General features: G+C 34.6%; 1 non-coding gene across 1 annotated transcript; it reads right to left on the bottom strand.

The window, feature by feature from the left end:
* Positions 1-9,598: 9,598 nt before the first annotated feature.
* Positions 9,599-9,705, bottom strand: LOC121216782 (small nucleolar RNA R71). The gene has a single exon (XR_005912996.1). It is a non-coding gene; the product is annotated as a small nucleolar RNA R71 (small nucleolar RNA).
* Between the last annotated feature and the right edge of the window lie 1,584 nt (positions 9,706-11,289).

Raw genomic sequence — 11,289 nt, 5'->3', positions numbered from 1 at the left:
AGTGGTTGTACGACTGATATGCTTTAATATACGTTTAAATTATTGTTACTGAGCATGGCCATTTTATATATACGTGTGATGATTGAGCATGGCATACACGACATATTGCATGGGGTTGGGCCATTGATATGGAAGAAGTTCTGATAGGATCGAACAGGTCGCACGAGACGACTGTGGTTCCAGTATTGATTTGTTAAGGTTGCACCGACAGACGGCTTAATGCCGCTCAATCTGTTTATGGCTCTGTGCCAGCCTAAATATAGCTCTGTGCTATCTTGATTATGTCTTTGTGCCAATCATGTTTACCTTTGACTATGTGCCTATCAGATTTATTGATGACTCTGTGTCGATCATATTTACCCATGGCTATGTGCCGGTTATATTACAGTCGCTGATGGTTATGTGCCAACTTATTACAGTTATCGATGGCTTTGTGCCTCAGGGGGAAAACTTAGAGGGGAGATGTTAGAGCTTGGTAACACTTGTTGTATGAGATGCTAAATAGTGAATATTCTCTTTGGGCAAGGCTTCACAGATACATGAAAATCAAACTGTGTAAACACCTCTTATGTTGTTTATTTTTCTAAACTTTTCATTACAAGTGCCTGAAGCAATTGGAACAACTCTAAACACTTCTTGATTCTATCTTTAAATATCAATTCAAACTCGACAACTAGTATTAAAGCCTCCCACTAAGCACATCTAGTGCACTTATTGGTATTGATATTTAGTAGAAATGGAAGGTATGCCTTTGTCTCGCACCTTATGCTCGATGGTGTTAATTATGCTTACCGGAAGGTCAATATGACTATTTTCTCAAAGAAACTGATAAAAGAACTTGGATATATGTTGTCAATAACTGTGAACATCCTTTTATTGAATAATCTTGTCTTAAGATTCTAAAGCCCTAAGCATAACGGACCATAGAAGAAGAAAGGTTAGAAAGTGAAAATTCTGAATGTCTCAATGCAATTTTTTATAGTGTGGATGACAAGAGTTCAAACACATTTCAAAATCCAAGAGTGAGAAAAGGGCCTGTGATATTCTTCAAATTCCTCATGAAGGTACAAATACTCTCAAAGTTCTAAACTTCAAATGCTCATTACTAAATTTGAGAATCTGATAATGCATGAGAATGAAACAATTGTAAGTTCTATGCCAAAATTTTTGACTTGTTTAATCAAACGTTCACTCTTAGAGATGAATATTCAAACTCAAAGTTAGTTCGAAAGGTTCTTCAATCTTTTCCTGAAAGATTCAACATCAAAGCAGCTGCCATTGAGGAATCCAAGGACATTGATATGTGTATTGTTAAATTTATTGAATCTTTCCAAACCTTTGAGATCAAACTTTATAAAGCTAATAAGAGCATAACAAACATTGCCTTACAAGTGACAGAAAAAATGACCACTGATCAGAGCACTGCCACATAAGCCATGCAAGAACAGATAACCTTATTGACTTAAAACATCAACAAGGCATCAAGTTCAAGTCTAAACGGAGTCAAGGATTTGAAAATATTAAAACTCCTCAGCAAAGGGAAATCTAAAGGAGTAGTAATTAATAAGGAAGCTACCAAAGATAAAAAAAAAGGATTCAATGTCATGAATGTCATGGTTATGAGCACATACAAGCAGAGTGTGTAAACACCATGAAGAAGAAGAAATCTTTGTGTGTTACTTGGAGTGATGAAAAATCCTAGCAATTCTAAAACTAACAAAGAACACTTGAGTAATTACATGACATTTACTTCCAAAGTTAATATAGAAGAGATTGAAAGTGATTGTGATAAAGCTACAAAGGAGGTATCAGATGTTGAGTTTTTGAAGAACTATAAGACATTTCTAGACAAATGGTAGATGATCTATGATGTCAAATCTTGGTTGGTTATTGAGAATAGCAAGCTAAATGAGGAAATTAAAAAAGCTAAACAAACAAGTAGATGGAAAAAAGTCACAATTGGTTGTTGAACCTGTCAACCTAGAAAAGATTTGGAAAGAACTTAAAACTACCAAACAGATGTTTGAAAATTTTAACATAAGCAATGGAAAAATATATGAAATTCTTTCTACTAGAAGGAGTATTGGAAACATAGGATTAGGCTATATAAAGTAGAAAGGTAAAGTTGTTGAAATAAGTTCAACAATATTTGTTAAAGCTACAAATACTTATAATGGTGAATGCTCAACCAAAGCCATTATGACCAATATTGACTTGAAGGTACATGTTAAATGCAAGATTATATGTCATTATAGTGGGGTTTCAGGATGTATCAAATCCATATGTTACAAGATGCTTCTTGACTTGAGATGGAAGCAAATAGTTCATACACCAATACCTACTCGGTTCAACATTGTCCCCAAGAAGAATCAAAATTTTGTGGAGGAAAAATGACCTGAAATGCTATAGTTGATCATATATGGTATTTCAATAATGGATGTTCTTGCAATTTGACTGATAATATTCAATACTTGCCTAATTTTGATGAAAGTAATGATGGATGTGTAACATCTGGATATGGTAAGAAAGGGAGAATTCTTGGCAAAGGAATTTTAGATATGCCTAGTTTACCTAAGTTAAATAATATGTTTCTTATTGATGGTTTAAAGGTTAGTCTTATTAGCATTAGTCATTTATGTGAACAGGGAATGCTAGTAAACTTGTAACAACCTAATTTCGGTGGAATCGGAAAGTGGTTCGGTACTAGAAATCCGAGCCAAAAATAAAATTTATTTTTATTTTATTATATGGTCTATAATATGATATAAATGTCATGTGAATTTTGATAAGAAAGTTTTATTGATTATGTGCTTAATTACGAGAAGGACCAAAACCCATAAAATGCAAAAGTTGAATTCTAGTAGCTATAAGGATTAAATAACTATTGAATTCAAAACTTGAGGTCCTTATATGGTAATTAGACCATTAAAGAAAGTATGTAGATATTTTGGTGACTCATCCATGGAAATTTAGAAAAAGGGCAATGGCTAAATTGGAAACTGAAATAATTTAATTAATTAAAAGATGATAAAAAGAAATATCATCTTATTTTATATCTTCTTCCCCAAAAATACATGGAAACCCTAGGGGAGAGAGAAGAAACTTTCATGGCCAAACTGGGTAAGTTTCCTTGGCTTGTTTTTAGTAATTTTGATATTTTTGAAACCAGGATAGTCTAATCTATCTATTTGTTTGAAAAGTTATCAAGGTATGAAATTTGGATCGGATGAATATGCTGAAAATTAGAAATTTATTGTCGAAAATGAAAAGTTGTTAATAGATAAACAACATTTACAAAGTAATTTTTGATGAAAACTTAATTTAGGGACTAAAATGAAAAAGTGGTAAAACCCATAGAAAATTCTACAATTTGTGAAATGTATGTGCTGCAAATGCAGTATATAAATTTTAGCTAGGCTTGGAAAGAGGGTTAAATTTCATGAATTTCATTTTCTGAGCCTAAGGACAAAATCAAAATTTTTGAAAAAGATAGGGGCAAAATGGTAATTTTACCTAGGATGTAAATTGAGCCCACATGAATGTGAAATGTGATAAGATGACGTTAACTTTACTTGTATAGATCTAGATAGACCAACCAAATTCGAAGTTAGAACGAGGAAAAGAGGAAATGTCGAATTAGTATATTTATGTACACGAACATTTGTCGAGGTAAGTTCGTGTAAGTAAATTGTATATGTTTTTATGCTTGAATTAAGTGTTGTGTTTTTGAATTGTATAAATGCCATAAATATGTGAAATGATCACATAATCGTTAAAGTCTGATAAATGATAAAAATGTTAATTTTATGCTTGAGTTGAATGCGAACATTTGAATTGCATAAATGCATAAATATATGAGATTGACCACATGCTTGATAATGCTTGAAAGATGCTAAATTCCATTTGAGTAAATGGAAAATTTGATGGATATGTGATTTTTGAAAATGAATGAGGTCCTGCATTTGTTGTGAATGGGATTAGGTCGGACGAGCAATCCTATTGATCTCATGATAGAAAGGATTTTGCCCAGATGGGTAATCCTGATATAAGTCCTCTCAAGCATATGTTTTGGATTGGATTTAGCCTGGATGGGTAATCCAAATCAAGCTCCTAAGAGTATATATCATAAAAAGGATTTAGCCTAAACTGGTAACCATGCTGTATATATGCGTGGCTCAAGAGTATACTCTCTAAAATAGTACCTTATAGGTATCACTAGACATGAATTGACGGATTCTGATTTGTATACCTTGAGTGTACTATTCATGACCTTGATATTTCAAATGATATGAGTAAAGTCCTGACGTGAAATAATCTGAACTCAAGATGAACTATTATGAAATTATACTTGTAATATAAAGAGATGATTTATACGTGTTAAATGAAAACATGTTGTGGAAAGCATATGTGCCTAGAAACTTGATTGTTGTTGAGCCCAAATATGTTTTGATGTTATTATGGATTATATGACTTAAAAAGGCAATGAGGATGTGTGTGTAGGGCATGAGGTCAAATTGATTGAATATGCCTTATATAGTTACCTCAAAATAGAATGAATGGTAAGTTAAGTACCATGTTATACGAACTTACTAAGCATTTTATGCTTGCTTAGTTTTATTTCCCTGTTTTAGAGTAAATTGGAAGTCCATTGGATTGGACGCTTGGTGGAGATCACTCACACTATCCATCAGCCCATGTCGGTACAATATGGTAAATCAATTATGATTGTAATGGCATGAATAGGATATATTGGCATGTAAATGTAAATGATGTTTGTAATCTAGCCATTGGAATGGTTAGTAATGGTTTGTTTTAATATACTTGTAATGTCAAACTATGGTAGCTAAATATATATATTAAGTAGTTGATCAAACTATGTCTAACTTGATGACTTAACTAAGGTAAGATTATAGACATGTATGCATGAAGTGGTATGCCATGATGAATGATGGAATTTACTTGATTTGAATGCTTGAAATGGTTGGTATTTGGATGTGTGATTCAAGTGCAGGTCATGGGTGTGATTTTGGGTGAGAAATGAAGCTAGGAATGACTTTATTTTGTCCACACAGGCAGAACACGGGTATGTGTCTAGATCGGGTGTGACACATGGCCTGGTACATGGGCGTGTGGTTAGGCCATGTGTCCCCTGCACCTTAATTTTGAGAAAATAGAATGCTCAGAATTGAGCACACGGGTGTACGTATCAGCTGTGTGTGCTACACGGCCTAGAACATGGGTGTGTGTCTTGGCCGTGTGAAACCTACACCTAATTTTGAAATTAATTAATTGACCACACGGTCTAGCACATGGACATGTGGCATGGCCGTGTGCACAACTCAAAGAGTTACACGGGGTCGAACACGGCCTACAGCACGGGCATGTCCTAGAGTCACACGGGTGTGTCCCTTAGACCACATGGGCGTATGATCCCTGCACCTTGGAAAAATTTTGAAATTTTGAAAAAAACTTCTTAGACTTTCCGATTAAGTTCCATCTCAATTCTGATGCTCGTTTTGGGCCTCGAGGGTCTATTTAAGGGGCAATATAAATAATCATTGGTTAATGAATAGAAATTTTACGAGAATTATCTGAAAATGTTCTAAAACTTTTGGTAACGCTTTGTAACCCTATTTCGATGACGGATATGAGTTAGGGGTGTTGTTCACCAAGGATAGATGTTCTGTCACTTTTAGACAGGGTGAGGACATCATAGAAGGAGCCAAAACACTTGATAACTATTATAAACTTATTATTCCATCTCAGTGCAACAAAGCCAGAATAATTGAGGTTGAATTGTGGCATGAAAGACTCCAGCCCATTTATTAGAAAAGGATAAAATGATTGGTGAGATATGAAGCTATGAGAGGGATGCCTAAGTCAAAGGGAGCAGTGCCAAAGATTTGTGGAGACTATCTTAAAGGGAAGGAAGACAGAGAGTCCACAAATAGTTACAACTAGTCCAAAAATTATACCTTTGTAACAACTCCAAATGGATCTTATTGGCCCAATGTAAACAAAAAGTACAGGTGGAAAGAAATACATTCTTGTGCGTGTTGATGATTATTCTCGATTCACTTCGGTAATACAAAAAAGTTGTGCAAAAGGCTAATGAATGAGAAGGAGAGAACCATTGGAACAATTCTATAGGTCAGGAGTGACCATGGAAAGGAATTTGAGAATAATGAATTCTCAAAATTCTAAGACGAAGACATTACACATAAATTCTTAGCTGCAAAAACACCATAGCAAAATGGTATTGTTCAAAGAAAGAACAAGATTATTCAAGAAGGAACAAGACAATTTAAGAAATAGCTCATCTTTTATTAGACAACAAGAATATTCCTCATAAGTTTTGGGTTGAAGTAGTCAACACTATTTTATAAATCATAAATTGATTTCACTTGAGGACAAAGACATATATGACACATTATGAAATGTGGAAAGGGAAAAACCAATTGTACAGTATTTACACATCTTTGGCAATTTATGTTACATCCTCAAAGACATATAATATCAAGGAAAGTTTAATTCTAAAAGTGATGAGGGAATCTTTATAGACTATTTTTAGACTAGCTAAGCATAACGAGCATATATGTGACAATCTAATTTTCAATGGTGCCGAACTAAACAATTTTAGAGCCCCATTCTTGTAAATTGGGTTCTTAAATATCAAATATGAATATTTACGGAGTTGGTATAACAATATATTAATTTTTTTCCATCAATTTTGTCTATTAAATAGTGAATTTAGGTACAGGACTAAATTGTAAAAATTCAATCTCTATAGGTTTTTAATTGGCCAAAGACTTGGGGGCTTATATTACAATTAACCAAAGGTCTAAAATGGTAAATAAACAATCTTAGGTGAGTAATAGTGGACGGTGAGGTTAAGATTCTTTAAGTATGATTAATATTAACTTTATATAATTAATTTATATAGTTAATTATTTAAATAAAAACCTTCATTATGGTATATATATAAAGTTGGTGAAAAGAAAGAGAAATACTTCTCTTCTTCTCCAACAAGAACCGTGCACCATAAGTGAAGGAAGAAAGCTCCTGAGGTTTCCAAGCTTTCGACCAACATTAGATAAGCTCAATTAAATCCTTTTTCTTGTAACTTATATGTTTTCGAGGTCCTGGGAGCTTGACTTAACTAGCATATGTTCCAATTTGTAAAACTATTAAAGTTTTTGAAAGTTGTCATTGTTGATTTCTTAGAGAACTTGGTGTTAATTTTATAGATTTTAAGCTTAGACTATGACAAGGACTAGATTGTAAAGTTTAATTGTTAGTTTTGTACATAGAGACTAAAGTAAATAAAATGTAAAATTGTTGTGAAATTTTGATGTAAATAGAAAGAAGAGGGTCCTTAATGAATGTAACAAAAATTGGTTTTTAAGTCGAGACAAAAATTTGAAAGTTACGGTTGTTTCGAATTATTCTAAAATCTAGTTTGCCTTGTCATGATCAGTATTGGATGCGCTCGGTTCTCTGGGGTTTGTCAAAAAATTGGTTACATGATACTTATGTTTGCTGATAAACCATAAATTATACATATTTTTGCCCCATGTTTAATGCATTTTATGGATGATTTCTCATTATAATTGGTGAATTTGATGCTTCTAATGCTTTAATTTCATGTTTTATACTTAGGAGAGCATAGGAGAGCGAAAGGAACGAGAAACAGGCCAAAAACGGAGAAAATGGGCCAAAGTACGAAATCAACATGGCCTGGACCTCCTCACACAGGAAGACCACACGACCGTGTCAATTTGGTAGGCTCGAGCACGGCCTGAAGTAATCAAACACGGGCGTGTGCCACGGGTGTGTCCCTGCCGAGCCCAAGTTGAGTCCAATTCGGAAAAGACCAATTTTGAGGGCTTCTAGGCATTCCAAAGCCTATAAATACACCCTAGAGAATGAAGAAAAGGGAGACGGAGAATAGGGAGTAAGGAATTACTCCAAGGAAGCCGATTGATCCATCTTGGAAGCCGGATTCATCATCAATACTGAAGATCTCTCCTCAATTTCCCTTCAGGAGTTTTGGGTTTTCTTTATATTTTGTATTCTTTATTCTTCTGAGATGTTTTCTTATTTAGTTATGAACTAAAACCCCTAAATACCTAAGGGGAATGAAACCTAAGATGAATCTTGTTATTATTTTCTGAATCGTATGATAAATATTTAACTTGTTATTAATTATGTGTTCTTAATTCTTGTTTTGATATCCCAGGATACTGATTCAAGACATGCTTTTATTTAGAGGAGGAATAGACCCTGTCTAAGAGTACATTTGTCATAATTAATCGGAGTTGATTGTGCGCCTAGACATAAGGTGACAGGATTTTCCGAATTAGGGTGAAACCTAATAAGAGGATCCATAGATCGAGTTAATGTAACCCTAGAGTGTTAATTAGAGAAAAGTCTCGGTTATTCAATCTAAGGATTAGACGTTATTAGTCTTGAATAGGGATAATAACATAACTTAGGGATCTCTACGGAATAAGTTGAATGAATAAATCGTCCGATTCGGAGCCAGAATAACAAGTAAAGTCTGAGTGGATTTTTCCTTAGGTATTGTCTTAAGTCAATCGATTTTTCCCAAAAGAAATTCCCCAATTCTTTTCTATGTGCGCTCTTAGCTTAGATAATTAGTTAGTTAAAACAAAAACCTCTTTATTCTTAGGCTAGATAATAAAAAGACAGTCATTACTAGTACTTTTAATTCCTTTGGGTTCGACAATCCAATCTTGCTAAAACTATACTACTGTTCGATAGGTACACTTGCCTACATCGCGATAATAGTTAGTTAAAGAACAAGTAATTATAAATATTTAAAACCTATCACGAAATCACATGATCAAGTTTTTGGCACCGTTGCCGGGGAACTAAGATATTAGGAACGCCCAATTTTTATTACTTTAGCCATTTATTTTTCTTGCAATTTAATTTAATTTAATTTTTATTATTATTATTTATTAACCTACTCTTTCTTTCTCTTGGCAGGTTTTTATAGTTTATGACTAGAAGAAACCCGTCGGGACCATTACTTTTTGACGAAGAAATTGATCATACAGTTCATAGAAACCAAGGAGAAATAAGGCGCAGCTTAAGATACATGGAGAACGAACAAAAAGATGATACTCAACCCCCAACCGAAGAGATGGCTGAAAACCAAGGCAATCAGCTACCTCCTGCAATTGCGGTTAATCAAAATCCTACTCCAGGCACTATGTATGATTATGTTAAACCTTCTTTAACAGGAACTGATTCAAGCATAGTTAGACTTGTTGTAGCTGCAAATAATTTTGAATTAAAACCTAACACTATTCAAATGATACAACAATTTGTTCAGTTTGATGGTTTGCAGTATGAGGATCCCAACGCTCATTTAGCCAACTTCTTAGAACTATGCAATACATTTAAAATTAATGGTGTTTTTGATGATGCCATACGTCTTCGGTTGTTTCCCTTTTCATTGAAGAACAAAGCTAAATAGTGGTTGAACTCGTTACCACGAGGGTCAATTACTACTTGGGAACAAATGACCAAAAAATTCTTACTAAAATATTTTCCGCCGGCTAAAACGGCTAAATTACGTAATGATATCTCTTCTTTTGTGCAGATGGATTTAGAAACCCTCTACGATGCATGGGAGAGATACAAGGACTTACTGAGAATGTGCCCTCACCATGGGTTACCACTTTGGCTCCAAGTACAAACATTTCACAATGGTTTGAATCCTTCGACTTGATAAATGGTTGACGTAGCAACGGGTGGAACCATCAACAATAAAACACTGAAAGATGCGTATGAGTTTATAGAGGAGATGTCATTAAATAACTATCAGTGGCAAGTCATGAAGATAAAGCCAACGAAAATAGCCGGTGTTTATAATATCGATTCAGTCACCATGCTCTCTAATCAGGTAGAAATCTTAAATAAAAAGATTGATGGCTTTCTTAGTTCTTCACAGGTTCACCTAGTAATGCAGTGCGAAGTAAGTAGCGATGGAACAAACCATTCGGAATACCAACCTTATGGCCACAGCATGGATAACGAGCAATTAAACTACATGGGTAATAATCCTCGACCTCAAAACAATCCATATAGTAACACTTATAATGTAGGTTGGAGGAACCACCCCAATTTCTCATGGGGCGGTCAAGGAAATCAAAGACCACAACATCCTCCGGGCTACCAACACCACCCTACCAACAGGAAAAGAAGCCAAACCTTGAAGAGATGCTCTCAAATTTTATATCAGTGTCAGAAACCCATTTTCAGAACACTGAGACATCACTTAAAAATCAACAAGCGTCGATCCAAAGCCTCAAAACTCATATAGGCCAGCTTTCCAAACTAATCTCCGAACGACCACAAGGTAGTTTGCCAAGTAATACCAAACGTAACCCAAGGGAACAACTCAACGCAATTAATATTCAAGATGACGAAGGAGTCGTTGAGCCTAAACCAGAATCGTGGCAAGAAACTATGGTAAGCAAAGGTCAAGGTAAGGTAGATCAAAATACGAACAAACCAGTGACTGTCGAATATAAACCTCGTGTGCCATATCCCAACGCGACAAGGAAAGACTGCTTAGATGAAAAATTTGGTAAATTCCTTAAACTCTTAAAAAAATTAAATATTAACTTACCATTTATTGAAGCTCTATCGTAGTTGCCAAACGCAATAAAATTTTTAAAGGAGCTTTTAGCAAATAAGCGGAAGTTGGACGAGAGGTCGCATATGGAGCTGAACGCAGTTTGCTCGGCCATTCTCCAAAATAAACTGCCCAACAAACTGAAAGACCCAGGGAGCTTTACAATTCCTTACTTAATTGGTAGTTTAGATGTTAATCATGCATTAGCTGATCTAGGGGCTAGTATCAACGTCATGCCTTACAAAATGTTTAAGCAACTAGGTCTCGGGAAACCCAAACAGACTAGGATGAGCATTAAATTAGCAAATAAAACTATAAGATTTCCTAGAGGTATTATTGAAGATGTTCTAGTTAAAATCGATAAATTTATATTTCCCGTTGACTTTATTGTTCTAGACATAGAAGAGGATAGCAACACTCCCTTAATTCTAGGAAGGCCTTTTTTAGTAACTGCTAAAACCATCATTGATGTTGGCACAGGTGAACTCTCACTCCGGGTGGGAGACGAAACAATCACCTTTCAAGCTCGCAATTCTGGCAACACATCAGGAATTGAAGGTGATCATTTAAATCATTCTACTAAAACTAACAATATGGTGCAAACTATTTTGTAGAAAATG

The sequence above is a fragment of the Gossypium hirsutum genome, chromosome A02 (assembly GCF_007990345.1).
Source record: "Gossypium hirsutum isolate 1008001.06 chromosome A02, Gossypium_hirsutum_v2.1, whole genome shotgun sequence".
Lineage (NCBI taxonomy): Eukaryota > Viridiplantae > Streptophyta > Magnoliopsida > Malvales > Malvaceae > Gossypium > Gossypium hirsutum.
This window is presented reverse-complemented; position numbering and strand designations above follow the sequence as displayed.